Source organism: Apium graveolens, chromosome 2 (genome assembly GCF_009905375.1).
Source record: "Apium graveolens cultivar Ventura chromosome 2, ASM990537v1, whole genome shotgun sequence".
NCBI classification, from domain to species: domain Eukaryota; kingdom Viridiplantae; phylum Streptophyta; class Magnoliopsida; order Apiales; family Apiaceae; genus Apium; species Apium graveolens.
Genome location: NC_133648.1, coordinates 101,398,243 through 101,407,124, shown reverse-complemented (window position 1 = coordinate 101,407,124; position 8,882 = coordinate 101,398,243).

The window sequence follows — 8,882 nt, the reverse complement described above, 5'->3', positions numbered from 1 at the left end:
CAAAGATTTTGTTAAAATTATAAGTGATAATGGCACCAAGTTCAAGAATTCAATCATGGAAGAGTTCTGCAAAGAGCATGGAATCAAACATGAATTTTCTGCACCTGGAACTCCACAGCAAAATGGAGTTGTAGAAAGAAAGAACAGGACTCTCATTGAAGCTGCACGAACTATGCTTGATGAAGCAAAGCTACTAATCTACTTTTGGGCTGAAGCTGTGCAGACTGCTTGTTTTACAAAGAAAGCAACACTCACAAACAAACATGGAAAAACACCATATGAGATGGTGAAGAAAAAGAAGCCAAATCTGAAATACTTTCATGTATTTGGTTACAAGTGTTTTATTCTTAAGACTCATCCTAAACAGCTGTCAAAATTTGATCTAAAAGCTGATGAAGGAATTTTTGTTGGATATCCACTTTCCTCGAAAGCCTTCAGAGTCTACAATTTAAGAACAAGGGTAGTCATGAAATCTATCAATGTATCTTTTGATGATAAGAAGATTACTGGACTTGAAGATTTCAATAATCATGATCAGCTGAGATTTGAAAATGAAGATTTAAATTCTGATTCTGTAAATTCTGATGACTTAAACTCTGATCATGTAAGTTCTGACGGGTTAAGTTCTGATGTTACTGAAACTGTGGTAACAACTCCAAAGGAAAATGCACCTGTCCAGGGGGAGCAAGCTGAAGATCCTACCACAACTCAAGACTCTCAAGAAGCATCAGAACTTGTCACTAGCTCTTCAAGTTCTGATGAGCCAAATACTAATAATTCTAAAAACTCTGATTCTTCAAATCCTGAAGGAACCAACTCTAATTCTGAAGTTTCAGAGAGCATAACTACAGGGGGGGCATCAGAAAATGTTGATAGAGATAACATGGATCATGGGGGAGGATCCAGTTCTAGAAATCAACTTCCATCTGCAAGGAAGTGGACCAAATCACATACACCTGATTTAATAATTGGAGATCCTGAAGCAGGTATCAGAACTAAAACCGCAACATCAAATGAATGTCTCTATCATTCTTTTATATTTCAGACTAAACCAAATAAAGTGGAAGCTTCCAATTTTTTGGATGTAGATTAGTTTCTTGGTTTAGCAAGAAAAAAAAGTCAATTTCCACATAAACTGCAGAAGTAGAATATATTGCTGCAGGAAGCTATTGTGCACAGATTCTTTGGATGAAGAATCAGTTACTAGATTATGGGTTAGAATTTTCTAAAATACCAATTTAATGTGATAATCAAAGTGCTATTGCTATGACAGGTAATCCAGTTCAACACTCAATGATAAAGCACATCAGCATTAGGTACCATTTCATAAGGGAACATGTGATGGAAGGTACAGTGGAATTGCATTTTATTCCAACAGATCAACAACTAGCAGATAACTTCACAAAACCACTATGTGAAGCTACTTTTACAAAACTGGTAAATGAACTTGGAATGGTTTCAGGTTCTTTCTCTAAATCTGCTTAGTTTTTGTTCTCATGCATCAGACTTTATGATCAGTGTTTACAGATTATTTTATCTTCATGTAATCTGTGCTTAAATTGAAATACATTAAATGCTGATTGTTATCTGTTATGGATCTATGTACTCTGATAGTGATTTGAATGTTCTGTGATTATTCAATCCCATGAGGATACATGTGCTAAATGTTGACCTAGTAGTCTTTAACATACTAGGAATCCCATATCTGAATTAGTTGTTTATGTGGAAACTCATTAACACAAGCAAATTCTGATTTTAAGCTTAGTCAAATTTACTTTGTGTATCTTATTACTAAGTCACAAACTAGATTCTTGCTTCTTATCTGTCAAATTCTGATGTCAGTAAATCTTACGGATGAACTAAATTCTGATAAGCCTCACTTATCTGAAGAAAAGAAAAGAAAAGAAAAGAAAATTTAAAGTCAGGTACTCCTTTGAGATCTAGAGTAAATATGTGGAAGGGAAGACCCAAGTGCATTGCTGGTATTAAGTTATATGCATTAGAAAAGCAAATAAATTTTTCTTGGTGACTTTTCACATTCTCTGATTACTGGAGAAATACTCTGATAATAGCATAAATTCTGATAAGCAGTTGTGTCTCACTTATATTGAGAAGCCACTGTAAAAAAGAATTTCAAAAGATGCATAAAATGAGCATAAACAGTTAAGGTGGACTCATGCACAAATTTATCTTATAGTAGACTTCATTATTAATGACAGCTTTTAAGCACTTTTCTTAGTTATGCCTTATTTCTAAGATGTACTGAAGTTTATCAGAATTTAATCTTTATCTGATATTTTGCTGATGCACACACTCTCACTCCATATGAATGATGAAAATTACTATGGTGATCAAGTTGTTTCAGATAAATAGTTAAGTGTCATATGCATAAATTCTGAGGACAAGTTATGATGGAAGTTCTGATGATTAAACTCTAAAGAAACAAGTCAGTATTTGCATGAAGAATCACAGATACAAACATTCACTTTTTGAGTACAGAAGCCATGTTCTAATGACTGTTATAATCTGATGATAGTCAAGTTCTGATATTAAATCCTGATGGAAACTCTGATGTTTACGTGGCATTATTCTCTACTTGACTTATTTGTGGTAAATACTGTAACGGTCATATTTAATCAGAATATAATTAGGTGAGATAAAAACAGTCATAATCATTTGGGTTAGTGGTAAACGTGTTTGTCTTGAAAAACTGCATGTGCACGTTAATTATTGCTTATTTCTCGTACCCACTAACTCTGCTTTAACTAGTTACTGGCTGACAGGTGTAGAGTGACAGTTTTACTTCCAAAAAGGACTATTGAGTGGAGAGAGTATATATATGGGGGTTAAAAGATTTTCTAATCTTTTACCTACTTTTCTATTCTTAATCTCTCCTATTCTCTCTATCTCTAATATTCTCTAAAGCTTTTTCATACAGGACTTTTATCAATCACCTTGTGCACAATATATTTTCTCACTTAGTTCTTACAGAAATTGCACCAACAGATATTATTTTCAATGGAGCGAAGTTTGTCCCAAACAATTACTTGGCTATTCTCAGTAAGAGTGAAGCCCCATCAGATCTTCACTTCGTTCAGGACTTTCTCGCTAACTCTGAGATAGGTTATGCACTGACCCAACCAGACACGTTGTCAGGAACTCAAGTGCTGGAGTTCTGGAGGTCAGGCGTGTATGATGATGGTGGTGCCAATGGGTCCCCAAGTATTGTCTTTACTACAGGGGAGGATGCCCATGTGGTGACTTTGGCCACAGTTCGACAAACACTCCATCTGCCAGAAAACTGTACATAGAACCAGTTCTTCAACAGCTAATGGCCAATCTGGGCTATGAGAAAACTCTGGCGAAGCTGGGACAGTTGAAGAGACCCCACATAAGGAGGGAATGGAGTTTCTTCTTCGACTGCATCATCAGGACTTTTGCAAATAAGTGTTCCAATTTTGATGCAATCCCAATTCTCAGTCAACAAATCGGGTATGCTCTCATAAATCAAACTCATTTTGATTATGCAAATGTTGTTTTAGGCTTTATTGGGGATATGATTGAAAGAGATGTGTCCTAAGTCCAATCATGTATGATGATTTAGGAATAACTTTTATGTAATCTGTTTTGATTTCATTGATAATAATAAAATACTTGTTTTGGTTTTATTGCAGGCTTTATCTATTTAAGTGTTTAAATAAGATATACAATAGTTTAGAGTAAAGCTTTTTATGGATTACGATGAGATCATAATAATGAGACCTTAAAGATGATAACTCTAAACTTAAATATTTCCTGATCGTAGGATTACTAACTGGTAATTAGTAATCCGCAAAGATCGGTACATACTATGCTTGCTTCATTATAAAGGATGTCTGTTCTCATAGACATTTGTGTGGTGAAACTATAGCTAGTATGTAGGTTCTTATTATAGAATAAGTTCACTGAACATGACTCACACAGCTGAACAACTGATGGAGTTCACTCACGTCTCAGCAGTTGTTCACATAGTGATAGTTGTACAAGTATCCTTAGATTTGAGGTCATCATAGTCATCTTGTGAACACTGAACTATGTTTTGGTTTAGTTCGTAGTCTCCAGGGACAATTATAAGGGCTCTACTGGGTATAAGAATTTGTACACGAAGATAGTATATGATCAATAAAGGATCTACCCCTTCCAGTGAAGGAAGAGAATGTTCAATGCTGATCCACTTATGCTAGTTCAGGAATCTCTGGCCAGAGTGAATGAAATTAGAAAGGAGTTTCTAATTTACATTAAATAGAACTAAGTATAGTGAATGGGAAAGCAAATGATTAAATAAGATAGGCTTGACACAAGTTCCATGCCTTGTATTTAATCGTGACATTGCAGGGTAGAAGGAATTGATTGTACGGTAACTATTCACTGAATGGGTTCTTGGTATTCTAAGCAGTGAATTCGTATTATCCGGATAGTCGCGATATGCTGAGAAGTATCCCATACGATGTAGAATAAATATAATTAATTAATTAATCATATTTAATGAATTAGAGAATTTATATAAATAATGATAAAATAGTTTTATTATTATTTATTTCTACTACCGACTTAATATTGAACCTACAGGTTCACACCATAAAAGAGAATGATTTAATGGTGGAGGAATTAATTAATAATGGCTGGTAATTATTTATTTGTGAAATAAATAATTAATTAGAAAATTTAATAATTGATTAAGTGAGATTTAATTAATTATAAATTAATTAAGAAAAGTTCTTCATATTATTAATTAAGAATTTAATTTTGGAAATTAAATCAAGTGAGAGAATTATTTCTAAAGTGTTTAGAAAAAGGATTAATAATTAAAAGGTGTTTTAATTATTAGTTAATAGGTTAATAAGAATAAAGGGCTAATAATAATAATAATATTTTATGGGAAAATTTTCAGCTGAAAATTTTGCCTATAAATATAATATTATAAACCCTTATTTTGCCTCAACCAAAAAAAGTTAAGAAAACCCTAATTCTCCCACCCCTTCCACCTCCATTACATTGATCTCTTGGTGGATACCGGTGGAGTGCTTCACACTTGAGGAGCAGCTGCTAGGGATCTCCGCTCATCGTTCTTGGATCGGTTTTAAAGGTTAGAAATCGATCCCATATGATTTAATCACGATTTGTATGCCTTTATTTGGATTTTATATCAAGGAAATTGTTTTACCATGCTTCTGTGATGTATAAAATCCTTCAATGGTATCAGAGCGTAGGTTGTATGCATATAGATCTGTGATAAAAATTTCAGAAATTTATGATCTTGTATGAATTTATTATAATTTTTGCAAGTTAAATCATGGATTAATTATGATTAATTAAAAATTGTTTCTCAAAATTATTTTGACTGTGGATCTGGGTTCTACAAGTGTTGTAGATCGTTTGGGTATTTTTTTCATAATTTTCTGATGCGTGGATTAATTATTATCATTTTTTGAAGTTGTTTTAATTAAAATTCGTAATTAAATATATGTATATAAAGTATATATATTTGTTTGCTGCTGGATAAAGAAAAGCAGCTGACAGTACTGATGTTGATGGTGGGCGGCTCGGTTTTCTGTGCAAGACAAAACGACGGCTATTCTAACAGGCGCAGGAACGCGGGGAAAAGGGTGTCGCGCATTCCGGGAATGCGTTACAGGCCTTGTAACGCGTTCCTGTAATGCGTTACAGCCCATCTGTTTTTTTTAATTTAATTTCTGGGAGTTTCGTAACTCCGTTTTGGGCGTGCAATATATCGTTGGATTCATTTTTCCGAGACGGATCTAATGGAGTGGTCAAATATTTTTTATATAAAAGTTTTGAACTTTTTATATTCTCGAAAGTGTTTTAAAGCATGTTTTAATTATTTTAATTGCTTTTAAATGCTATAATAAATTCATACATCATTATATCAATGTGTGACATGATATTGCTTGTATGCTTACTTGTTTATTTATTTTTATATATGAGATATATGCCTATGTTTACCATGCGATGATAGATTTAGGTGAACTTAAATCAATATAAGGCGTGCTCTAGAAAATCTAGAATAAGAATCGTTTCTTGCCTTAACAATAATATTATTAATACAATCATGAGATTCTTGTGTTTATGAAACACGTAATTAAATATGAATTTTCAATATTGAGAGAAAGGATGATTCTGTCAAAAGCAGATTTCTATCTGTAAGAAAGGGGTATTAAGTGACGCCTATTGACAATGCTCCCCCCGATCTGGGAATCATCTGATTATCGATTATTGATTTGAAATATATAATTTAAAAGGAAGAATCTCTTTGTAATATGATTATGATTGTAACATAATATAATCCCTCTAAAATTAAATAATATCAAGTAGTAATTGGCCAATGACACAACGAGCTTGTGTCGGTCAAAGCCTTCCAACATGGTAGAAAGTACTTCTTATTTTTAACTCATTGTCGTTTCGTGCTACAGCCGAGGGCTTTGATTTCGAAATAAGAAATACTTGTCTATTACATAGAGATGTGTACATTGAATTAGAATCTAAAGGTCGTTACGTGCTGCAGCCGTGGGCCGTTGGAGGCTGATTCAATTGTACGAAATGTTGGGTTAGACTTGACTTAGAATATTGAGTTTGTCGTGCTACAGCCGTGACTCAATTATTCAAGAGGCTAAATTTTTATTAGGGAATAACATAAGATGTAATTGACAAGAGTTATCTGCCTATTGAACATCACATGACGTTTCGTGCTGCAGCCGAGGTTGTGTGATGAAATGTAGGATCCCTATTCCCACTAACATTATGAATGCTTAATTTTCACTCAGGGGTTGTATAAATTAGATAAACTAGTGGGAGCCACTTATGAATAAAGACCTGATTCATATAGTGTTTTGAAATGAAATTGAATATTTGCTGAGTGTTGTTATGTGTTCATCATTTACAGATTTACTATATACGTTATGTCTTCTGCACTATCACTCCGGAGCATACTAGATGCTCACAAGTTGACTGGTCCTAATTTTGCTGACCGGCTTCGAAACTTGAGAATTGTTCTTAGGGTTGAGAAGCTGGAATATGTGCTTGACTCACCTAAGCCTACTGAACCTGCTAGCGATGCACATAATGATGAACATATTGTGTATCGTAAGTGGATAGATGAAGCAAATGTTTCTCAATGCATCATGCTAGCTTCCATGATACATTGAGCAACATTTGCTTCATCTATCCCCATGAACATTGAGCTACAGAAGCAACATGAGCATATGGATGCTCACACTATCCTTATGCATCTACAAGAGTTGTATGATGTGGCAAAGAGGACAACTCGATATAAGATATCGAAGGAGCTGTTCGGTTGTAGGATGTTTGAGGGATCATCTGTGAATGACCATGTACTTAAGATGATCAATTTGATTGAGCGTCTTGGACAACTTGGTTTTACCATGGATGGGGAGCTGAGCCAAGACTTGGTCTTGCAATAACTTCCGAGTTCGTTCTCGCAGTTTGTTGTGAACTTTCACATGAATAAACTGGATGTCAGCCTGCCTGAACTCCACAACATGTTGAAAACTGCGGACTCGAATGGGTTCTTGGTATTCTAAGTAATGAATTCGTATTATCCGGATAGTCGCGATATGCTGAGAAGTATCCCTCACGATGTAGAATAAATATGATTAATTAATTAATCATATTTAATGAATTAGAGAATTTATATAAATAATGATAAAATAGTTTTATTATTATTTATTTCTACTACCGGCTTAATATTGAACCTACAGGATCACACCATAAAAGAGAATGATTTAATGGTGGAGGAATTAATTAATAATGGCTAGTAATTATTTATTTGTGAAATAAATAATTAATTAGAAAATTTAATAATTGATTAAATGAGATTTAATTAATTATAAATTAATTAAGAAAAGTTCTTAATATTATTAATTAAGAATTTAATTTTGGAAATTAAATCAAGTGAGAGAATTATTTCTAAAGTGTTTAGAAAAAGGATTAATAATTAAAAGGTGTTTTAATTATTAGTTAATAGGTTAATAAGAATAAAGGGTTAATAATAATAATAATATTTTATGGGAAAATTTTCAGCTGAAAATTTTGCCTATAAATATAATATTATAAACCCCTATTTTGCCTCAACCTAAAAAAGTTAAGAAAATCCTAATTCTCCCACCCCTTCATCCTCCATTACATTGATCTCTTGGTGGATACCGGTGGAGTGCTTCACACTTGAGGAGCAGCTGCTAGGGATCTCCGCTCGTCGTTCTTGGATCGCTTTTAAAGGTTAGAAATCGATCCCATATGATTTAATCACGATTTGTATGCCTTTATTTGGATTTTATATCAAGGAAATTGTTTTACCATGCTTCTGTGATGTATAAAATCCTTCAAGGATGACAGAAGATAGAAACACTGTATATTTTGCTAGATTCTGTCAGCTTATTTATAGTTCTTGTTGTTCTGATGCACCCCAATTAGCTAGTGAGTTAATTGAACCATTTAAGCTAGCTAAGAGAGCTTTTACTGACTTATTATCTGCTGATAATAAGAAAACTATTTTGAGACCACTCCAAATTCCCATATCAGTCAAATAGTTTTTGGTAAATTCTGTTCCAAACACATACGCTCCTTATATCCTAATGTCCAACTAACCCAACCTGCATCAGAACCTCTAACCACTACACAACCAACCACTTCTCAACCACAACCACAACCTACCATCGGGACATATTTCAAACCAACACAATCATCCCAACCTCAATCATCAGCACATACCATCAGATCTTCACCTTCGAGGCCAAAGAGGACAAAGTTTGTTCCTCAGCCTTCACAAAAGGGAAGGAAAATGATTTTCAGGGATGAATCTAATAGTG